This window comes from Ostrinia nubilalis, chromosome 16, assembly GCF_963855985.1.
Source record: "Ostrinia nubilalis chromosome 16, ilOstNubi1.1, whole genome shotgun sequence".
NCBI classification, from domain to species: domain Eukaryota; kingdom Metazoa; phylum Arthropoda; class Insecta; order Lepidoptera; family Crambidae; genus Ostrinia; species Ostrinia nubilalis.
The window spans coordinates 10,676,605-10,699,431 of record NC_087103.1 but is presented as its reverse complement, the minus strand read 5'-3'; the positions used below and the strand labels follow the sequence as shown (position 1 = coordinate 10,699,431).

The 22,827-nt window shown below is 35.7% G+C and overlaps 1 protein-coding gene and 1 non-coding gene across 2 annotated transcripts in view; both read right to left on the bottom strand.

The window, feature by feature from the left end:
• LOC135079372 (furin-like protease 1) overlaps positions 1 to 22,827 on the bottom strand; it is a 272,148-nt gene that overhangs the window by 62,258 nt on the left and 187,063 nt on the right. The gene's annotated exons all lie outside the window — the stretch shown is intronic.
• On the bottom strand, positions 11,052 to 11,127 carry Trnar-ucu (transfer RNA arginine (anticodon UCU)). The gene has a single exon. It is a non-coding gene; the product is annotated as a tRNA-Arg (tRNA).

The following is a 22,827-nucleotide window of genomic DNA, read 5'->3' as shown; positions in this document are numbered from 1 at the left end:
ATAATGTGACATTCACGAAATAAATAAATGATGTAGAGTGGAGGCAATCATTGATTTAACTCCAGCGCAATGTATATCAAGTAATTATCAGCTTCTAGAGCCGTAATGAAAAACATCCAATTTGCATACTTTCCAATTAATCATTTATACGACCTTGTTTATAACATAATGAAGATTATTTTAAGCAAATTATTTTATGTCGATGAAGCCTTTTTCCCATTTCAACTTAGCGAAATAAAGTTATATTGAGCCTTCATTATTTTGAAACCCATTCTAATATCATAATCCTCCTTTTGCCTTGCCGTAGTCGGATAAAAACAAAATTGTTTTTCACTTCAAAATAAGAGTACCTATATCAGCTATAGGATATCAAATTAAGAACAGAGTTTTTGTTCAGAAAAAAGAATGTAATTACTTATTTTGTTCTTTTATTTTACACTGTTATACTCATTCTCATTGCAAAAGTTAAATGGCTATTCTTAAAATTTTAAATGGGAACTGGATATAACAAGAACAGCTCGGACGTCTGTTAGGTTTCAAATTGCAGAAGAACAGAAGCTAAGTAGAGCAAAAATATAGAGCAATTCACGAAAAAGAGCGATTTGCATAACTTTAATACAAGAAACAAAAATAAACTTGCCGTTCCAAATTTCAGATTGCATAAGATTGGTAATTCATTTATGGGAAAATGTATTAAATTCTTTAATAAATTACCACAAACTGTTGTAGAACTACCCATTCATAAATTCAAAGCACATATTAAAAGTACCTTAATGAAAAAGGGCTACTATAAAGTCGATGATTATTTAAAAGATAAAAATGTTTGGGATACGTTACTGCCTAGCTCGCATAAATATTTATAACTTTGTACATTTTAAAGCATGTAAACCTTTGAAAAAGAGGCTGACAATAGTGACTGAGTTTCTTGCGCTGCTTCTTCTCAGCACTGGCCCATTTATTGTCCTGAAGCAGTGGTAGGGTTAATACTGGGACGTGTAAAAGTGCTTTTTTTAAGCCTATTTACAGAAATAAATGAGTTTTAATGAGTTTTAATGAGTTTTAGTAGGTACTTAAAATGTATTATCTTTTTCTTAACCGACTTTAAAAAAGGGAGGAAAGGTGTATTTTTTTTGTAAGACCAAAATGTAACACTAGGTATTGAGTTTAGGTGAGTGTTAATGTATTTTGTGCAAATCACAAGTATTTCTTATATTACTAAATTGTACTTCTTTTGTTACGTGAAGTTGTTTTTTTTAAATATTTTATAGAAGACAAAGACAAATAAATCATTCCAAGCCTTTCTTAAGTCCTAAGGCTGGGTCTCCACTTGCTGTTACTAACCCGCTCAATGCCCGAATCACTTCCACGCCAGTGAGGGCCGACCCTAAATGATAAGGCGGGCTGAAAAAATAAGTAGGACGTATATCCTTCGAGTAAGGTACGGTTGACAATATTCAAAGGATTTAGAGATTTCGCCGAAGGAAGGTGAAGTCTCTCGTTTTTGCTTCATCGATTACAAATTACCTACCTATTGACTTGTTTTCTGATCGTAACTTTACAGAAGTATTGCTTAACATTTTTATTTAATAGACACAGTGTTAGCTAATTATCAAAACTCAGAAAATAAAGAAACTCTTTTAAAAGCATTGCGGCTGTGAAAATTTTAAAAACACGAGAAGTTTAAAGAAAACTATGCGAAGTGGCTTTAGCGAATGTATGTAACTTTATTTAACACTTAGTCGGTGAATAAGCGTTCTGACTAAAACTTTATGTTCTTGGCACAAGAGCTTAGTTTCTCGTGCATTGGCACATCGGTAGTCCATCCAAATGCAACGTACGACTTTATCATAATGTATGAAGATTGCCCAACTTTAAGAATCAGAATGTTCTATCTGCACTGCAGATACGTGAAGACATGTGAATAATTTTGTTATACTCGTCACTTGTGATGATATCTTTTATGTGGCACTTCTGAGCTAAGTAAAGATATTACTTTGTTTTACCGTACACAGTAAAGAACTTTCCAGAACGAACGACTCACATTTGGTCGTTTCCATTCCTTATTGTACTCGTAAAGTGTATTATTTTACACGCCAACTTATACGGTTGCGGTCCCTGCATATTAATTAGGGCCCGGATTTGGAAATACTCAGCGACGTAGGTACAGGTTATAAATATTCATTCTAAAATTGAATTTGTCGATTCAAAGAATCCCCGCAGATTGAATTAAGTGGCAGCAAACGTAAGAGAATATTTTGACACAAAGGCGTAAACTTTTGATTGGAAGCGTAAGCCGTGGGTCGGCAAACGTAAGGTGAAACGATGGAGAACGCCTGAACCCTGATGTTTAATTATTCAGTGAATCCGAAACTTCTGCATTTGTTCTCCCGCCGTTTTCGGGCACGTATTCATTCTGCCTCCCATGAGATGGAGCTGCGAACCGAATACATTTTTTCCCCTGCACGAAACACTTATTTTACCTTTTCGCCCTCCCAGCTTAGGGCCTAACAGGAAAAGATTTAAAACGGTGCCGAAATAAAACGCCGACGCAAATATTTTAACTTGAAACGGTTTTCGTTAACTCCGAGATCCATTATTGAGATTACCGCTTCCGTTTTGCTGATCGTCATAAACCTTTGACTGGATATTTATCTTCAGCGTTTGTTTCAAAGTATTGCTCCTTAACAACTTTCAATAAAAACTTGTTGGAGAAAATTTTCGACTTGCAAAACGCTTTACTGACTCCCTTTTCAAATAATCAGAGAGCGAGTTGAGAAAATGTTACATGCTCAGCGAAAAACGGAACGCAAGTTTGCATAGAATTCTCAACTATCGCGCGAATTGGAACGCTACGTTGTAAGGCGCGGTCAACGAGCATAGCTGTTACGGTGAGGACGTTCTCACAGTGTAGAGGAAATTATAAACGAAAGTATTAGATGCACAAACAGATACATACCAAGTAGCCTGCCAATGATATAAATAAAATAAAAACGTGGAGTCCATGGAAAAAACTCTCAAAATCAAAATCAAAAATATTTATTCAGTTTAGACCACAAGTGGCACTTATGAACGTCAAAATTTAAATATAAAAAAAAAGAAAAGGTAGCCCTTATGGGGCACTTTACATGTCTCCTTATCTTTTGGGCCCTACCAGCGCTTCGAGACAAACATATGGCAAGTGCTGAGAAGAAACGCCGGAACAAACTCAGTCACCACTTATTGCCAGGAATTATCTAACGGTAAGAATAGCCAAATTTAAGTACATCAAAAAAATATGATTGATTTATGATTGATGATTATTTTTTATGATTACATCAATATCACTATAGTCTCGAACCTTGTATCGAATCGAATACAAGCCTTGCTGTTTCAACATCAGTCAAGTTTCTGATCTTTCTCACCGCAAAGGCAGCTGAACTAAGTCTTCCCGCCAAGGCAGCAATATGGGGGCCCCATTGTAATTTACAGTCTAGGGTAATACTACTACGAAAGCTATATTTTTGGATTTCTTTCACTAGACACAAATTAGAAAATTATACTCTTACACAGTATGCAGAATCACTCTTTCTAATAATTATTATTATTTCATTTGATTTATTTAAAAAAATCCTACTGTTCTTTCACAATTCGGCTTCTTTTGGCAACAGTGACGCCAATCATACAAAACGTGTATAATTTATCCTTGAAAACAATATGGTTTCTTTTGTATATCAATACTCGTAATTTTGAAACATTCAATTCCTTTTCATTCCGGTTTTAAAGGGGCAAAGGATCAAGAATCGATCTAATTAAGTCATTGGTTGAGCGGGCACGTAAATTGAATTGAAATTTTTGATGTTTGAAAAAAAAATGTGTAAAGGAGTCAAAGGGTTAAAGCCTTTATTGTTTCGTTCGTTTTGTGCGAATGGTGCGTAAACGCCTTAGGCTCATGCATTTAGGTATTCACTTGGAAAAGGGACGGGATACGGGAACACTGGCCGAAGAAGATAGGGCTGGGAGGCGCGGGATAAAGCCGGACTTAGGGCCGTTCGAGTAAATTCAACTGCACTGGACTGTAAGATAACCAGGCGGTGTTCTATTAAGGAATTTTCATTTGGTGCTTTGGTCACTAGAGGTTAAAATATTAGATTATATAGATTTTTTGATGATGTTCGTATGATCCAAAGATCTTGAGATTAATTGTTAGCAGCACAGTTAATAATTGTGTTGCACATTTGATTCTCTTTAGTTGTCAAAAAGAAATAAGAACCTGTCCTTTCAATTGAGCCATTTCAGACGCCTGTTATGACTCATTTGACAACAAGGTTGCTAAGTAGAAAGCTAGCCTAGATATATTTTAGACAATAATCATACATTAGTTCATCTAAAATCGACGACAAGATTATCGTGCCGCGCCTCCCAGGCCGGCAGTTGTTTTTACAATCCACACGACAAAAGATACACACAAATGGTGACAACCCTATACAGATCGTCGTCGTTCTAAAGGGTTGCTCAAAGGTATATAACCCAAGCCTATGAATACAGAAACTTCAATGTTACTTGCCTCTGACTTTGAATAATCCGAGGCTGGGTAATGATCGCTCCATTGTCAATAAATTGACTGACTATTAGGGAAGTTTTCATAATCCCTTGAGTTGTGTGTTCGAAATGTTTATGTTGGGTTGTTGTTACGTTAACGCAGAGCAAGTGTCATTGACACGGTGAATTCAGTGTCATTGTCATAATGGAATTCAAAATTGGTTGCAAAACTTTCTGCCCCTTTAAGTTTACTTCAGTTATTCTTGTGAAGCATGCAGGGGTTTTTTAATTACAAATTCTCTAACAAATGACTCTATCGTAATAAAATCCTTAATACATTAACGATCTTCAAATATTATTACTACAAGTGTATGTAGCCTACTTGTACGTATAACATGTGAAGAAGGCTTAAAATAATATTATCAAAGAGTTGTTTGAATCTTGAGATTATCTGAGGACAATATAAATATGATGAAACATAAAATTATTCAGACAAACATAATTTAATAAACATTGCTATCCAAATCCAAAAATAGACAAAAGTAAATCTAGACTTTATGTTAAATCGGTCGTACAATCATACATGGGTAAATATCATTCAGATTTACTTTCGGAGGGACCGGGCACAGGGCCTGGTCATGTGGAAAAGGGCTCAATATCTATAATTATTCTCCTATTTGCAAATAGGGAGTTAGTTTACTGAACCCTAAAGGGGTCTTTTATTCAAAGCTAGCCTTTGGACTTTGGCTTTTCTTGGGTTTCGAGGAAAATGTTATTATAGAGCTCGTTCCATTATAGTCTTAGATTGTTTAAGACTAGCTGTGCCCCGCGGTGTTACCCGCGGTAAAACGTAGCCTATGTATTAATCCAGGGTGTCAGCTAACTCCATACCAAATTTTATTGAAATCGCTGCAGCTGTTTAGACGTGAAGAAGTAACAAACATACACGCTCACAAAATTTCGCCTTTATAATATTAGTGTGATTTGATGTCGAATGAAAATCGAATAGCACCCCAGGTTGGGACAATATTCCCAGTGAGTTTCTGTAGCTGGCGATTGATGACTTGGCTCCTATCATCACTCACCTAGTTAATATCTGTTTTGACGCGGGGGTATTTCCCACACCATTAAAACAATCGATTATAGTGCCTGTGTACAAGGGGGGGGATGTAGATGATATAAGCAATTATAGGCCAATTTCGGTTCTACCGGCAATTTCGAAGATCTTAGAAAAATTACTAAATAATAGGCTACTGAATTATTTAAATAAATATGACATATTATCAGCTACACAATATGGTTTTAGACGTGGAAGATCGACAGAAGATGCAATTACTGAATTAAGCTCCTTTGTAACTAGCCAACTTGATCAAAAGAAAAAATGTCTGTCTGTTTTCCTCGATCTGAAAAAGGCCTTTGATACAGTGTCTATCCTCATCCTTGTACACAAGTTGGAATGCGTGGGAATAAGGGGAACTGCACTCGCCCTTTGTGAAAGTTAGATAGGAAACTTGTCAGATAGGAAACAAAAAGTAAAACTGCCTGGTTACACTAGTGGAGGTGCGGAGGTGACGTGTGGCGTGCCACAGGGCAGCGTTCTAGGACCAACTCTTTTTCTCATCTATATAAACGACCTATGTAGCATGAAATTAACTAATGCCAAAGTCCTGTCGTACGCTGATGACACTGCAGTAGTCTTTGCTGGTGAATCTTGGGAAGCAGTAAAAAACAGTGCTGAGGCTGGATTGGCTCGTGTGGCTCGGTGGCTGAAACAGAACCTCCTTACGCTAAACACATCTAAAACTAAATATATCTGTTATAGCATCTACAGCAATACCCAGCCTCAGCCTGATTTTAGCTTAAGAATCCATGAGTGTATTGTAGACCCTAATGGAAGCAAATGTAACTGTCCGTTTATTGAAAAAGTGGCTGAAGCAAAATATTTGGGTGTAATTATGGACCAAAGACTATCATGGTACTCACATATCGAACACATCATCTCTAGAACTAGGAAACTAGTAGATATGGATCTTTAAAACCCTCAGACATGTGATGCCAGGTAATAGTGAAAAGAACTCGCCTAATTGTCTTCTCAACCGAATATACACAGCTCTTGCACAGTCCGTTTTAACCTACTGCATTCCTGTATGGGGTGGTGCCGCAAAAACCCAATTTATTAACCTTGAGAGGGCGCAGCGTACTCTTATTAAAGTCATGTACTTTAGGAAGAGACGCTTCCCCACCGATATGTTATATAACACCAGTGGGTTGCTCTCGGTAAGGAAATTATATATAGTCTATATTACCCTCAAAACACACAAATCCATATATTACGACCCTCGTATACGAGAAAAAAGACGCACATGCATGGTTGCCAAACCAGTCATCACTAAAACTACATTTGCCAGTAGACAAATTGAATCACGTTCCACCTACATCTACAATAGTATAAATAAAAAGTTATCTATATATAGCAAAACTCATCATGAGTGTAAGAAACTTTTATATATTTGGATACAAAATAAGTCATATGAAGAAATCGAACATTTGCTGGATCGAATCTCATGATTTGTAAAATAGTATTGTTTCTTTATATCTATGTTTAATCGACGCAGATAAACACACACACACACACACACACACACACACACACACACACACACACACACACACACACACACACACACACACACACACACACACACACATACACATACACACACACACATTCACATTCTCTTGCACAATAACACTTAATATTGAACAGAACTATGTAATTAATTATAAGGTTTAATAATTGTATACATCTATTGAAGAGCGGACCCTCCAAACACAGGCATTTTTTGCTTAAATGGAGGCTCCAATCTACTTATTAACTAAAGAAACCTTGTAAAGGAAATAAAATTATTTTATGTATTTTATTTTTTATGTCTTAACAGTCTTGACACGGACGATAATTTGTGACGAGGCAGATTTCTTTTATTAATGTGAATTTGTTTGAATCCAATAATTTAACTTGGAAACACGGGTATCTTGTCTCGATAATAGTGTACAATCCTGTAACTTTCAATCTTCAGTATGCTTTTTCTTCGTTACAAATATTGAAATTATGAAAAAGAATTAAATCAAGTTATTCAAGATTTTGTTTAAAGAGATCACGGGAAGAAGTCCAATTAGCCAACACATTGGACGTTCTACAACTGAAAATATGGTGATGAATGTGATTCAAACGCCCGTATTCACAAACGATGCTTGCTTAAGTGAAGCAGCAAATAGAACGCACAGCGTTGAATACAGCTCTGTGATTGGTTCGTGTGTCACCCTGTGCGTCCCAGAGTGACACACGAACAGATACAGATATTATGTATACCTCTACCAAAGCTTTTATAGGCTTTCCAAACTGGTATAAATCTACGCGAGCTGGCGTTACTTATTTACCTACTACACCGCTGAGCTGTGATACGCGGAATTTAAGCCAGCCATTTAATTTTTGATGGTTCCCCGAAATATTTGGCCAATGTTTTTATGACGTAAAATTATTTACAGCGCTTACAATACGCGGGATGTGGTACTTTTTGTTCTCCGAGTTAACACTCAGATTATCGCGTATTTAAAAATTGTAAAAATGTTCGCTGGAAATCCATGTACATTTTTAATAAGTAAGTATGTAAGTATCATGACCGTGGATTTTCACGATTTACTTACGTATAAAACACACTAAAGATAAAAATATTTCTCATTTTAACTCATTACCTCAATCTTTTTGGCGCAGTTACTCACTAATTAAGTAGATTTCTAAAAAAGATTTTTAAATATGTACTATAGGTGGTATTTGTGACTACTACAATTTTATGCATTACCATTAACTGAAAGTTTGTTTTGTCAATATTGAAAGAAGGCGCTATGTCTAAAACAGATGGACAGTTTAGGTAAAAAGTAAATATTTTTATAAGCTCAATGTGACTGAAATAAATGCAGGTACTCAAAGCAATGTCGCCCTCACTCATGCCAAGATCTTAAGTCGAGTAAAAGGGACGTCATCTTTGTTTTCAGAACCCACTGCTTCTGTTTCAGTCAAATAAGCGACCTGAGTCCCGTTGCCATGGTAACGGAGGGCTACACCTGCCATTGATCTCTCTTGCACAATAACAGTAAATATTCCTAAGAATAGCCCAGACGCGAAATAGAGGGACAAGTAACAACGCTATTGTGGCGTTATAATGAAATATATCGCGCTAAAAGTGGCAGTTTCTGCACGTACAAAAATGGAATTACGAAAGAATAGGTTATAGGGAATTGAAAGAAAGAAAGAAAAAGTATTTATTCGATGCAAGTACAAAATAAAATGACAAATAGTTATAATAAAACCAAACAGTAAGGTACATGCACCAAAATGGCATCAGCTCATTGGAATTGTAGGTTTTGTCACCATGAAAGTTACCGTTAAAAAGTGAGTAATTAATTCATAGTTACCAAAGTAACGGGAGGACAATTGTAACTTAGCAGCTAGAAAAATTGAATTAGGGAGAGATTAGGTACAGAAAACTAGTTTTTCTCAATGGATTCTTACTAAGATACTAAAGAGTAATTCTCTATTTACATACTATCAGTATTCATTTTTTTTTAATAGATTTATGGTTTCTGTCCATTCTGGGTATTTAATGGGCATAGCCCTTTCATATTTAAAGCCATATTTTTCTTGACTTATCTTAACCACATTTGAAAACAACACCCTGTATAAACCTGGCACGCTATTGTGTGAATGTTCTTTGTATGCAAGTCGCAAGCCTTGTAGGTACTGTTTGGTGAAACATTTATACTTTTAGTTATGTCTGATAGTGAAAAAATAGGTACGTTAGTAAGTAGGTACGTTTAAATAGTAAATTATGTCCAATTGTCTACATAGCGGACAAAGACTATTAAAAACTAAATATACCTACTTAATATCTAAGGTACTTTTACAATTAAAATTATTTCTCTATAGAAGAAAATAAGGCAATCGTGTCAAGCTGAATCGAATTGCCAAAAGAAGAAAAGAGATCTCAATTTCACATTTGTCACAAGGGAAGAAAGGTTATTGACCGCTTTGGCACATTTTTCTTGGAGTACCCAAGTGATAGACCGATGGCATAATAAGATTGAAGAAAACGTCGATAAAAATCAACGTCGGAGCGATCTTTTAGACATTTATTGACTTAATGACTTTATGAAATGTAGATTAAGAATTTTTCTTAAGGTTAAAGAACAAAGAATTTGAGAAGGCTAAAACAGAGGGTAGATGCAAAATTCAATTTCACAGTGGATTTGTCATAAAAATGTAACTATTAAGGATGAGTAACTCATCCTTAATAGTTACATTTTTATGTTTATGTTGCACCATATTACTTTGACCGTAACTACAAAACAACAACCGGTGTTTTTTGTATGGATTTTGACACACTTTTGACGTTTGAAAGTCAAAGTAAGATGGTGAAACTCAGGCTAAGATTTTATAATAGAATATTTCAATCATACTCATACTTTTTCGCCCGACTGTACTCAAAAACATGGTTTTAAAATAATCGAGATAAACGCAGAGGCGGAAGCAGCCGGCGGTTGCCATGGCAACGCTCGCAAGCACGTGCAGTCCAAACAATAGCTGAATGTGCGAGTGAGAGGCATGCATAAGAGTGAGGGAGGAAGAATGTCCTGAAAGTATTTTAATAACTCGTCTGAATCTCTAACTTTTGTCATTTACTTCTACCTTTTTGATGTTAAAGTACAGTCGAAAGCACATAAGATTATACAATTCGATGCAAAATAATATCTACTGCAGTGTTTAGTTCAAATATCATGTAAGACTTTTAAAATAAAAACTAAAGCTGATTTTTAAAGAAACATTTTAGCTACCTATAACACTGTTATGTCCCTTTTCATCATAGCGATATCGACATTAGTTAGAAAAGGAAAAAGTATCTAGGACCTAAAACGTTGCGAACGCACATTTAAAAAAATTCAAATTAATGAACTGTTTTAATAATGTTCCTTCTTTTGTAAGTTAACATTTCATACATAAAAGGTACTTTACTTTAAAACAAAAGCGTGTACAATGACGTTGCAAATTAATCACACCTTTCGATATCGCATTTCTTTATACAGCTTAATTATTGTCGTTAACGTTTCACTGCGCTTTAAATTTAATGCAAGCAATTTCATACTTTATTCGAAATAAAACGAAGGCAATAAAAATATGCATAAATTATTTTATCGCATAACAGACGCGCTACTAAAGTTGCCAAAAGTCAAAGCACTTTAAATGCTTTTATTATTATTCCAGAAATCAATCAATTTTAGAAGCTTTGGTAAGGAAAACTTATAAATTACGATTGTATAAAGCTGAAATAAAAATGTAGCGTTCTTTTTGTTTGACTTGTCAAAATAATTACAACACTAAAAGCAAAACTGTAACAAAATGCAAATACTGCATATTATTCTGAAAGTACCAATAGCAAAATTGCTTTTAAATGATACAAAGGCATAATGTTCAATGATAGCATCCCAGCTGGTGGGGATCGAACCCACGACCTTTGGATTAGAAGTCCAACGCGCTATCCTCTGCGCCACAGGGACGGGTATCAAGTAGAGCCAAATTACGTGTAGCGTACTCGTGTGAAGACTAGATAGCGATAAAAAGTATCTTTAATTACAAACTGGTGATAAATATGTGTTAATTATGTTACACTCTTAGGCTTGGTTGCACCATCTTACTTTAACTTTGACAAAAGTCAAAAATCTGTCAAACTCCATACAAAAAACACCGGTTATCGTCATAGTTACGGTCAAAGTTAGGTGGTGCAACTCAGCCTAAGGCTGACGTTTGTTACAGTCAAAGTAACTCCACGGAATCCATGAAAAATCAATAGAACTGAAACACCCACGTTCTATTGATAACATTATTGTAATTTTTCACTCGACATTGGCAGAAATAAACCTCCCAGAGAGGTTTGGTTGCCACTAAATAAATAAAAAAAAGGTGGTGCAACCCAGCCTTAGAGTCTTAGATGAATAGTTTTCATATAAACGCTTCGAATAAAGTAAGGCAAAAATTCTAATACGAGTATGTTATCCAATAATTATATCTTAAAACGTTTTCGCTGGTATTTGACTTGGTCGACTGACAGAATTTAGTGGCTTAGTTTGAAGTGCCTCACTTTTATTACTCGGTTTTTAGGCGATATAGCTCTACAGGGTGTTAGGTAAAAAACACCCTGTATAGTTATAAAGAAAAAAACTTGAAATAAATTTTTAGTTATTGCATGAACAGATAACACCTAAGGTAAGCCACTTATATTATCTGAGTGCCTACTGTATTTTATAATACACAAAGGTTTTGTATTTGGTAAGCTTGTAGAGAACCCTAGCCCTAGGCAGTAAAATTAATAATTTACAGACATTTACAAAGGCACCAAAACCTCTCAATAGAAAATCTATTCTTTCTTCCAAAATTAAGGTATTAAATATTTAAAATCCTTTTTACCGACAAAGGCGTTTGATTACACAAGCTACCATACGGCTCGCCCTTGTGTCTGACCCCACATAATATGTATTGTTATACAAAAAGTTAGATATATGCCTGCTTTCTTTGCCCTGAATGGGTTTGGTTAAGAGGTACCGTTTCGGTAATATTTAATGTCACGTCACCTCACTGCTTGCGGCTTTTTGTGTTACATCACTACATCAATGCTTGCTTTTGTGTTTGATCACCGAAGGAAAGTCAGATAGAGTGTAACACAGGGTAAATGCCATCAAGATAAACACTGTGGAATCTATTTAGTTGTTATAGGTGTTATTTTGCAATAAAAATGTGCAGTTTTATGTGCTGGTGACTGTAACCTATTATTGTATACAGGGTGTAAAAGACTGGTCGGAAAAAACCAGGGATGTTATGGATATCCGTAACCGTAACCGAAACTTTCGGATATTCGAAATAAAAAAATATCCGAAACCGTAACCGTAACTGATTCAAAAGTTTCGGATAGTTTCGGATGTAGACAGTTTAAATAGTTTTTTGTATAGCATTATAATACATATAAAGTCACAACAGCCTGATTTACCTTTATAATGCCATCTAGTATCAATTTATATTTTTTTATTACTTTTTATTCGATGTAAAGTGTGCGGCCATGAATGAACCGTGTTGGACAACTATTGCAAATGCATTCTAAAGCGTAACCGTAACCAAAACTTTCGGATATCCAAAATAAAAAAATATCCGTAACCGTAACCGAAACTGGTACAAAATTATTCCTATATCCGTAACCGTATCCATAACCGAAACTACATATCCATAACATCCCTAGAAAAAACTTCAATCGTGAGTTAAGGGTGAAGATAGAGCTAAGATATAGATAAGGTGACTGCTAGCGGTAAGAACAAATAAGCCGAAAATGTATGAAAGTGTATCTCCAGCAATGGACTGACGTGAGCTGCAGATGATATGACGATACCCTGTTACTAAAGAATAATATTCATATTTGAAAAGATATTATGGGTATGTTTCTAACCAGTATAGTTGTATAGCGAGGATTAAAACAAAATAGAGTCATTCCAAATCTGGTATTCAATTTATTCATGTTCGCCGCAAATACCATAGTTGCATGAGCAAACCCCATAAAGTCAACAGGGAAGAATTATCACACGCCATCTCCACTATAAATATTCGATGGAACATTTTGATTCAACGCGAAATAACAGTAAATTCTTGACGCCTTCAAGGAGAGGCCACAGTAAAAGAAGGTGCAGTAAGAATAATTATCACCCTCATTAGTTTATTAATTAACACTGCAGAAGTATCTTCAACTCCTTTTTACTAAAGTTAAATGCCGGATTTACGCTGACTCCACTTGAAGTAGGTAGATAAAGTATTTTAATAATGCTCACTAGGCCTTTATTTATAACTAGCTTTTGCCCGCGGCTTCATCCGCCTGAAATTTAGTTTGTCACCGATGTTTGTTACTCTTTCACGCAAAAACTACTAAACGGATTTTGATGAAACTTTACATTATTATTGTTTATAACCCAGTATAACATATCAGCTATAATTTATGAGGACCTGTGACAAACTAAATTTCACGCGGGTGAAGCCGCGGGCAAAAGCTAGTGTCCTATATTTAGTATAGTCGACAGCACATCATTCAAATGTTTGTTGCAAAATGGCATTTATTACAACTACGTGAGAAGCCTTAGCTTCGCCTTCCGTTTTTACTTCACAGGCTTCTGACGGACTTTCTGTTTTTATTTGTGCTACAGATTCATAGTTCAAATCCCAAAGGTACCAGAATCAGTTTCCTTAACGAAAAGCAATGGCTGTTTGAAAAGAAGCTTTATGTAAATACAGTAAAGCACAGAATTTTTCATCGCGGTGTTGTATTTTTGATACAATGCTACCGATCAAAAGAAAATACATAGCTTTCACACCATCGAGGAATGTAAAATAGATTGTACAAAAGTTTTATTCGTACTCGTATTTCTGAATAAAGCGAGATATTTTTAATGTAATTGATTCGAGCGATTTCTCAAGTTGGGACCTGTGTTTTATTCCAATACAATGGTGTTTGTTTTTGAAGGATGTCTTTAAAAGGCGTTGAATTGTTATGCTTGAATTAATTCAATTACTTGTTGAATAAATTTATCTGAACCACTTTGTCTGATGCCAAATCGGTCTCATTAAACGATATTAGTGTAAATGTGTCCATTACAGCCTTCGCAAGCCTTGCGGCACGTAACGTCTCTTTTGCTAGCTTATCATTTTTTTCTTCATCAGGTCATATCTCCACTGCAGTAGCAAGACTCTCATATAGCAGGATTTGTTTCCTACATTCATCACGCTAGCCAAACGGATTAAGGTAGCCTGATGTTCGCATTTGTCCTTCAAGTTGTAAAGAGGACATCTAAGGGACTAGCGACTGGAAAAGTGTAATTGGTTCTATCTACTCTGCCGAAACAGAATAAGTCTCAATAGCTCACAATTCACTCCGTAGGTACTTCACATAAATCAGCTATCGATATTAATCAACTACTTAGCAATAACCCAGTTCAGCACAGCCTGTATACTTACATAGTCTTTGCATACACCACATAAGCCGAATTGAATGCCAATAACACCAAAGCGGGTGCAAATGCAATTCCGTGCATTACCGGTGTTATGGCCTGCGTTGCAGCGGGGCTATTCCAAAACGCTATTACGTATATTCGGGTATCTCTCTCACCGTCACTTATACTGGCATCTCGCTTAGCGTGAGAGGGATGACAATAACGAAACTTTGGATAACGTTTTTCGGAGTAACCTTTCAGGTTACGCTAACGCTCTAGAGACTACTTCACTTCGATAGGAGTCTGAACAACGCGATCTGAAATAAATAAAACATACTTAGAAAATTGCGCTGCAAAATAGCTTTTATTGCAACCAATAAAAGTTTTCGGTAAGGATACAGTGTGGGATATTGGTGCCACTGTTTAAGAGAATTTTAAGTTTAAACTTAAAGTTGCACTATGTAAGGATCGTAATACTTACAGTTCAATAAGCTATGTGCCTATAATACTAGTGTGAATAAGCTAAAGCTTGAAGAACTATCATCTATTTCCATGAAAATTGTAAATTAGCTGTTATACAGCAATGAATGAAAAAATGGTACCGAGTGTTTATTTGCTTAATTTTCGACGTAATTTCCATATGAATAATTCGGAATTTGGAAATCATTCAATTAAAAGCATTTGAAACATTTTATCGGAACAATAACATAATTAATTGTTTCGCAAAAACCAACACACGTCATGCAATTAGTTACAGGAATGTGGTATTCATTATTTGCACAATAAACAATAATGCGAATTTAATTTAATGTCTAAATAAATAATATACGGATACCTCCACTAATGAGGATATAAATAGGTATTTGATTATGAAGCCATAATATTCAAGTTCAAAGGTATTTTAGCTCAATATTTATAATACCATTTATTAATAGTACAAATCAATCGAAACAGTTGCCCTGTAATTTTGACTTTAAGAGTAGGCGCACACCGTTGATTTTTAGTTGGCCGATAGTTGTGCCCGATTTTAAATTGTATGAAGAATCGGCCAAATCGAATCGGCGTAGTGTGCGCACTCCCATACATGCCCATACTGATCGACTGCCCGACTAAACTATCGGCCGACGAAAAATCAACGGTGTGCGCCTACTCTAACTTTGTACTAGAGCGGTACTTTAAAAGCTACGATTGCTTGAATTGACCTTGGTGAACCGAAGGACATTCCTAAATGTTATTTGTACTGAATTTGTTTTTTAAATGAACTCTAAAAGATTAACCACCTCTGGAATGACAAAAATGTTCTGTTTACTGCTACCATTTTAGAAAAGGTGCAATAAGTAAGTGAACAATTTGTCATTTATCTGCTTGCTTTTACGTTGTTAAGGGAATGCTGTGCACTAAGTACCTACGTGACCAATAGTGAAGTGGACGGCTTACAGGGTTTTACGTCTTTATTCCACAACTAGGACACGATTTGTGGATAGTAGACATTTATTCTAGGACTAAAGATAAAACTTTAAAGTTATCTTTCAAAAATAGAATCACAACTCTTTCGTTTGCTCGCCATTTTAGTGCAGCGCATTGCAGTGACGCTAGTAGCGCGCTACGTGGGTAATTGTGGAGTGGCTCTTTCATAGCGGGAGTGTTGCCCGCCTAACCGAATTTACCAATCCCGTATAGCGACATCCCTGTCAACAGAATTTCCATTGAATTTTAGCTGGACACGACTGAGATTAATAAAGTGACAAACTGATGTTTCGTCGTTGATCACGACAAGGTTTAAAAAACCGATTATAAAAAGATTTATCTCTGAAAATATTTCAGGTGCGTTATGAAAGCCCACAAGCAACAACTAAAAAAATCACATGCGTATTTTGACGTTTTAACATTGTAGTTTCATCCCTTTGTTAATTGTTAGTGACGTCATAAATTACTACAAATAATTATCTCGAGCGGACTGTCAAGGGAGCGCTCGAAACTGTAATGAACTTGGGGAACCCCCGGAAAACAGGTAACTGGGATTGGGGACGGAAATATAACTAAATACGAGTAGTTACTCCTTAGGGAAGGTAAATGATTTATCTATACAATTAAGCAAATAGATTGTGTATCTACTTGAATTGTAGAAGATACAGTAGGTAGTTGGATGAGCATCTTAGCTGTTTTTATTTTACTGTGATATTTTAAACTTGTGGTGCTTTTTACAGAATCGATTCTTCGTAGGTGGAAGTCGATGTATCTTCATAAACCTTTTTCATTTTATTTCATTTTAAATCCATTTCTGGATTTTCTGGTGATGACACACAGTTCATAAAAAACTAAGTAGACTCACATCTCCTCTAATAATTGTATCTCAATAATTGGAGCAGGACCGTTCATTATGGAAAACCTTGGGGGAGGCCTTTGTCCAGCAGTGGACGTCATTTGGCTGAAACGAACGAACGAACGAACGAATTGGTGCAATGCAATAATTTAGCGAACGCATCATCTAAGTGGGCAAATTGAAACAGCAAGTTAACTTTATCCAGTCCGTTATATTTACATTCTCCGCAACATTTGCCGGCCACACGGCGCGTGCTTGGCTTGTTAGAAGTCGTTCCGCACACATTGCCTCTGAAATGTTCAAAACGTCTGCGTCTCTCAACAGAATATGCGTCGGCTAAATTAGAGTGCACGCTTTGACGACGAATTTTTATGGCATTTTTGCTGTGTCAACGGAATCCTGGATTAGCTACTTTTGGTTGTGTCCAGAGTTTGGCGGTTATAATAATAATAGACTAATATAAACTTTAAACGACTTTTCTTTATTTATGCTTAGCTTATTAGTTACTGCTGATAAGTCTTGAATGCATTGTTATTATTTTGTCATTTATATGCTAACATGATGTTACTATCTAATAAACCAGAGAAAGTAATTTAGTACAATTCTATACTTATTTAGAAATAAGTACATTATTAACTTTTCATGGAAACTTTTTCCTTACCGATAAGTAAATATTGTTATTTTATTTTATTTTTATTAAATATAGTTTTTTTTTTTCAAAGTATACAAGTCTTTATTTATCTTATCTTACTAATAAACGGTAGACAAAATGATGTTGAATCTTGCATAATTATATCTACAAAAAAACACAATCAAATCGCTTCCAATTACTCGGAAGAAATGAAAAACGACCGTCTAGTGTCGGTCTTCATTCATTTTCCGCGGAACGTAAAAAAAAAGTTGAAGTTAATGTAATCGCACGGGCCATTTGTGTATTTCATTCGCTTTAACAAAATGAGCGCATAAAACAAAAAGTGGGAGCCCGATGCAAAATAATGGCTTCGAAGTAAAACATCGCACATTTGTTACTTTAATAGACACTCCCTTGTGTGTTGGCGCTAAATGTACTGAATTACGTGGAAAATATTAGCGTCCGCCCGAGAATTGCACCCATGGGACGTTAATTATAAAATGTGACGGACCAAACATAGAATAACAGTACACAAGGCACAGTCTAAGTCGTTTGTTACCTACTTTATGCAAGTGACAGTTTCGTTGAGCGTGATCATCTATAGTCTGGTCTGTGAGCACGTAGAATTTTGTCCAATGACCCCAAGCTACCCATCCTTATCGCTCGCGGGTAATTATGTTGCTATCTCGCTCGCACACTCACTGCGGGTGCCAGTTGCACAGTCGCGACAACAATATAATTACGCGCGAGCGATAAGGATGGGTAGCTAGGGGTCATTGAACAAAATTCTACGTGCTCACAGACCGGCCTTTAACAGGCAAACACACAAAGCTGTTAAAGTGCAGACCCTTCTAAATTTATAATACTCGTATCTTAAAACGTTTGTTTTTATTCATGACATGACAAACTTTTCGCTAACTGTTTCGATCTACATTAAAATTGTATCTAAAATATACTTGTATGGGTTTCCTGGTTCAAACATTTTAAACGTGGCACAAAAGAAATTGGCAGCAAAGTGTCTTCTATAAGGACGTTTCGTTCAGAATGGACATTCTGAGTTCAGACTACTCTACATTTAGATAGAGTTTTGGAGAATGACAGAACGTAGTTCAAATCTGCCGTAATTATGTGGGAAAATTTAAGGAGCAATTAAGTGCACAATTGCTTTAACCATTTAAGGGTTATAAGTGAATGGTTACATTAGATTCTATTTAAGTGAATGTTTACAAAAAGTGTTTATTTTTTCATTCGATTTATTTTTTGATACCTAAATAACACTTACTTCTTCTATTTTTACTGTGGTACTTTGACGACTATTAGCACAGAGACGAGTGTTGGCCTCGGAGGTGATAATCGCATTTTGACGTACAGACAGACCATTGCCACTCTATATTAGCTTTGACTTCGCAAGTTGAGTTCAATGTGCTGGCTGAATAGACGAATTGTAATTAGGGTCCTATTTAGTGTATTTGCACGAGTTTCAGTGTATGCAAAGCTAATTGAAAGTAAGTATCTAGAAAATTTTGTTTGAAGCCATTACTGTAATACATATAAAATATTCGTCTACACAAAATGAGTGTTCATCAAATTAAGTAGTATTCTATGTACTGTAACTGTAACTATTAATAAATAAATAAATCACATTACAAAATACGAAAATCTTTCAGTTATGGACCGTCTACCTAATAATGACATGAGTTTTTTTCATAATAATTGATTCTCATACAATGCAAGGTCGTATTTTTTATTTTAACCACACGTCAATTGACACTACATAAATACACTTGCCTATGGTTTTGTACACTGGAATTATTTTCGGTTACTTATGAATTTATGAGTAAAAATATTGCATTTTTCAAATCCGACAACCTTGGAGCACCATGCTTATTACCTATACTGAATACACAAGGGGTTTATGTAATTTTGTGACAGCGTGTTCCCATAGGCAATCGGCGTCCCATGTATGACACAAATTGAGTCGAATTGACATCGAATCTGATTACTTGAGTTACGGCCTCTGCAAGGCTACGCAGCTTACATTGTAAGCAGGTCTGTTATAATGTCATGTATTTTCTTAGCGAAGGTCTATTCTATTAATTAAGGTGTTTTCATAAACGATACATAATATTATTTAATAAACCGACGAGTTAAAGTAGATAGAAGGCAGCTAGGGAGGCTTTCATCCTGCAGTAGACTGCTATTGCTGAAATCCTACTAATATTATAATAATAATAATAATAATAATATAATTTGTTTATTCAAGTAACATGACTCATTATTTGTTAGTTATAAAGGACTTAACCTATGTTAGTAATAATTATAGTTGAAACATCTAAACTATTCATTAATGTTATTTTTTTTTTTTTGCACAACTCCTGCGGATGTAGTGCAGCAGTAATTAATATAACGGCAGTCCAGTCTACTCGCTATCATAGACAGGATGCTGTTGGGGCTGCCCCGAACCCTGCGCACCAGGGAGGCGCACCTCTTCCGCATGGTCGCGTAAAAACAATCTACTCGCGCCTCTGCAAACATGCCCGATGCGCTGCAGTATCTGGGCAACCCCATCAGCACCCTGAACGCGAAAAAATTATAAATGCGAAAGTTTGGATGTCTGGATGGATGTTTGTTACTCTTTCACGCAAAAAATACTGAACGGATTTTGATAAAACCTTACAGTATTATTGTTTATAACCCAGAATAACATATAGGCTACAATTTATGACGATCTGTGATAAACTAAATTTCACGCGGGTGAAGCCGCGGGCAAGAGCTAGTGCTGATATAATTTGCACGATAATCATTGAATTTAAGTAAGGAACCAAAGATTTGATTTCCACTCTCTCATACCACTATTATCTGTTTTCTTTACTGTTAGAGATTAATAAAGAAATATAGTTTTCTGTGATCAAAATTTATGAGAGGGATCGCAATTAAAATTCCTTAGTTGAATCGTTAGTATTTTATAGTCTGTTGATTGCCCATACAAAAACAAAACTACAGCGTTATAAAAGCAATGATGCTTTTCAAATGAGATATTTTATTGTGAATTTTAAATTCCGAATATCTACATAAATAGAACCCTTTGCAATTCCAATTTCGAATCTCTCGTTCGTTTCACACACGATTGTCATTTTATCAATATGCTAGCAGTGCATAAATGTAATTATGTTTCCAAGTTATCAGACGTTCATTGCGGGCTGACTGGGGAATTCTAAGAATTTTAAATTCCAAATATCTACATTTTTAATCCGTTGCAATTCCAATTTTGAATCTCTCGTTCGTTTCACACACGATTGTCATTTTATCAATATGCTAGCAGTGCATAAATGTAATTATGTTTCCAAGTTATCAGACTTTTCATTGGGGGCTGACTGGGGAATTCCAAGAATTTTAAATTCCGAACATCTACATTTTTAACCCGTTGCAATTCCAATTTTGAATCTATCGCCTCGTTTCACACATTGTCATTTTATCAATATGCTAGCAGTGCATTACCAACTTCAGTTTTACTGGCACTGGGGGACTCCAGCTATCTACAGTAATGGAATTTCAGAAGCGAGAGCCGGCAAAATGTGTCGTTAACGAAGAATAACGACGTGTTTATCTTATACATCATAATAGTGTTAATGTTAACTAGTTGGGGATAATAGCTACCATTTGTAGGTGGTAAGTGGATGACTTGAGCGTATTGTTTAGTTAGACACTCTTCGGGAACGTATTTTGAAAATGTAATAAGTACGTAATTTTCTTAAAGAAAATGGGTAAATGACCTATGGTATGGTATGGAAAAATCCACTTAGCTTAGGAGAAAAACTGTTCTATCTAAAATAAGAAACTTTTCAAGCTTAGGCACATGTGAGCTTGTCTCTGCCACTTTGCTAAACAAACACAGCCTATCGATAAACAAGTCTCAATTTAAATAATATTTAAGTAAAACAAGCTAGCAAACTAAACATTGTTTTGAGCACTTAATAAGCCTTCAATTTAACATCGCGTTTTATTAGCAACTTAATAATACGAAACTAATTTCTAGTGTGCTCAAACCGTCGCCTCTCATATTCTAGCCGACAAAATAGGTTCTTAGAAACTAAATAATTGGAGTTAGTGCCAAGTGAACTCGTCGCGTAGAGTTTGTGTAAACGAAAGCTAAGGTGGAAATATAATAGTTGAGGCGAAACTTTGAGGAGTTACTCAAGCGAGAGAAGGTTAAGGCTTTGAAAGTTAAGAGCGTTTCTAGCGAGCGTCAGGGCGCATTTAGCGATATTTTGGCGATATTTAATGTAGAGCTATGTTGCACATAAAGCTAAACACGCTGGAGTCTTATCTCGTTGTAATACAGGCTAAAGCCTGGTCCGTGAGCACGTAGAATCCCGTCCAATGACCCCAAGCTACCCATCCCTATCGCTCGCGCGTAATTATGTTGCTGTCGCGACTGTGCGACGGACGCCCGCAGTGAGTGTGCGAGCTTGGGGTCATTGGACGGGATTCTACGTGCTCACGGACCAGGCTTTAATTGCTATAAAAATGTACACTCTGATCTGCTGTCGTCTGTACCTACTGGGACTGTATAGAATAGAGTAAGAGTTTAGCTCGTGCTTTGTACTTATTGCTGACGATTGTACTCTAAGCTATAAGTAATAAAGTGAATTAAGAACGCATTTTAATTGGGTTTTAAAGATTGAAAATGGTACCTAAAACTAATTTATCGGGGATCTTCGAAAGGGTAACAAATTGTAAGGTTTCTTCATAAAATGTCTGAATTTAGCTAAGGTTGTAAGAATTTGGATCATGGTCTGAAAATATTCAGACAAAATTAATCAAATTCAGTGGCTTAGGTTAGAAAGCTTAAAAGATCGAGTAACTTTGGTATCAATGATATTATCTATTCTAATAAAATTAAATATGTAGTATTAATAAGCACTTTTTAAGAGAACTGTTATAAACTGGCTTACATACAAACCGACTATGTGAAGTGACAAAACATTTATGTCGTGCAAACAGATCGCGCAACACCTAACGGTATTTAGCGTTAATTTGTATAGACACGTTAAAATAGCCGTTCCTACACTGGTGTTTATATACCAAAATCATATAACAAGTTCCAAGAATGGCATTATGTTATAATAACATGTAAACGTCGAGATAAAAAGACAAATACACAACACCCTCGTCATATCTCACGTCTGGAATTTTCAAAAGGTAACAAGAAAGACTTTTCCTTGAAATATTGTTTAATGAAACCAAGAGGGTTGAGAATTAAGATGTTCACAAATATGCGAGA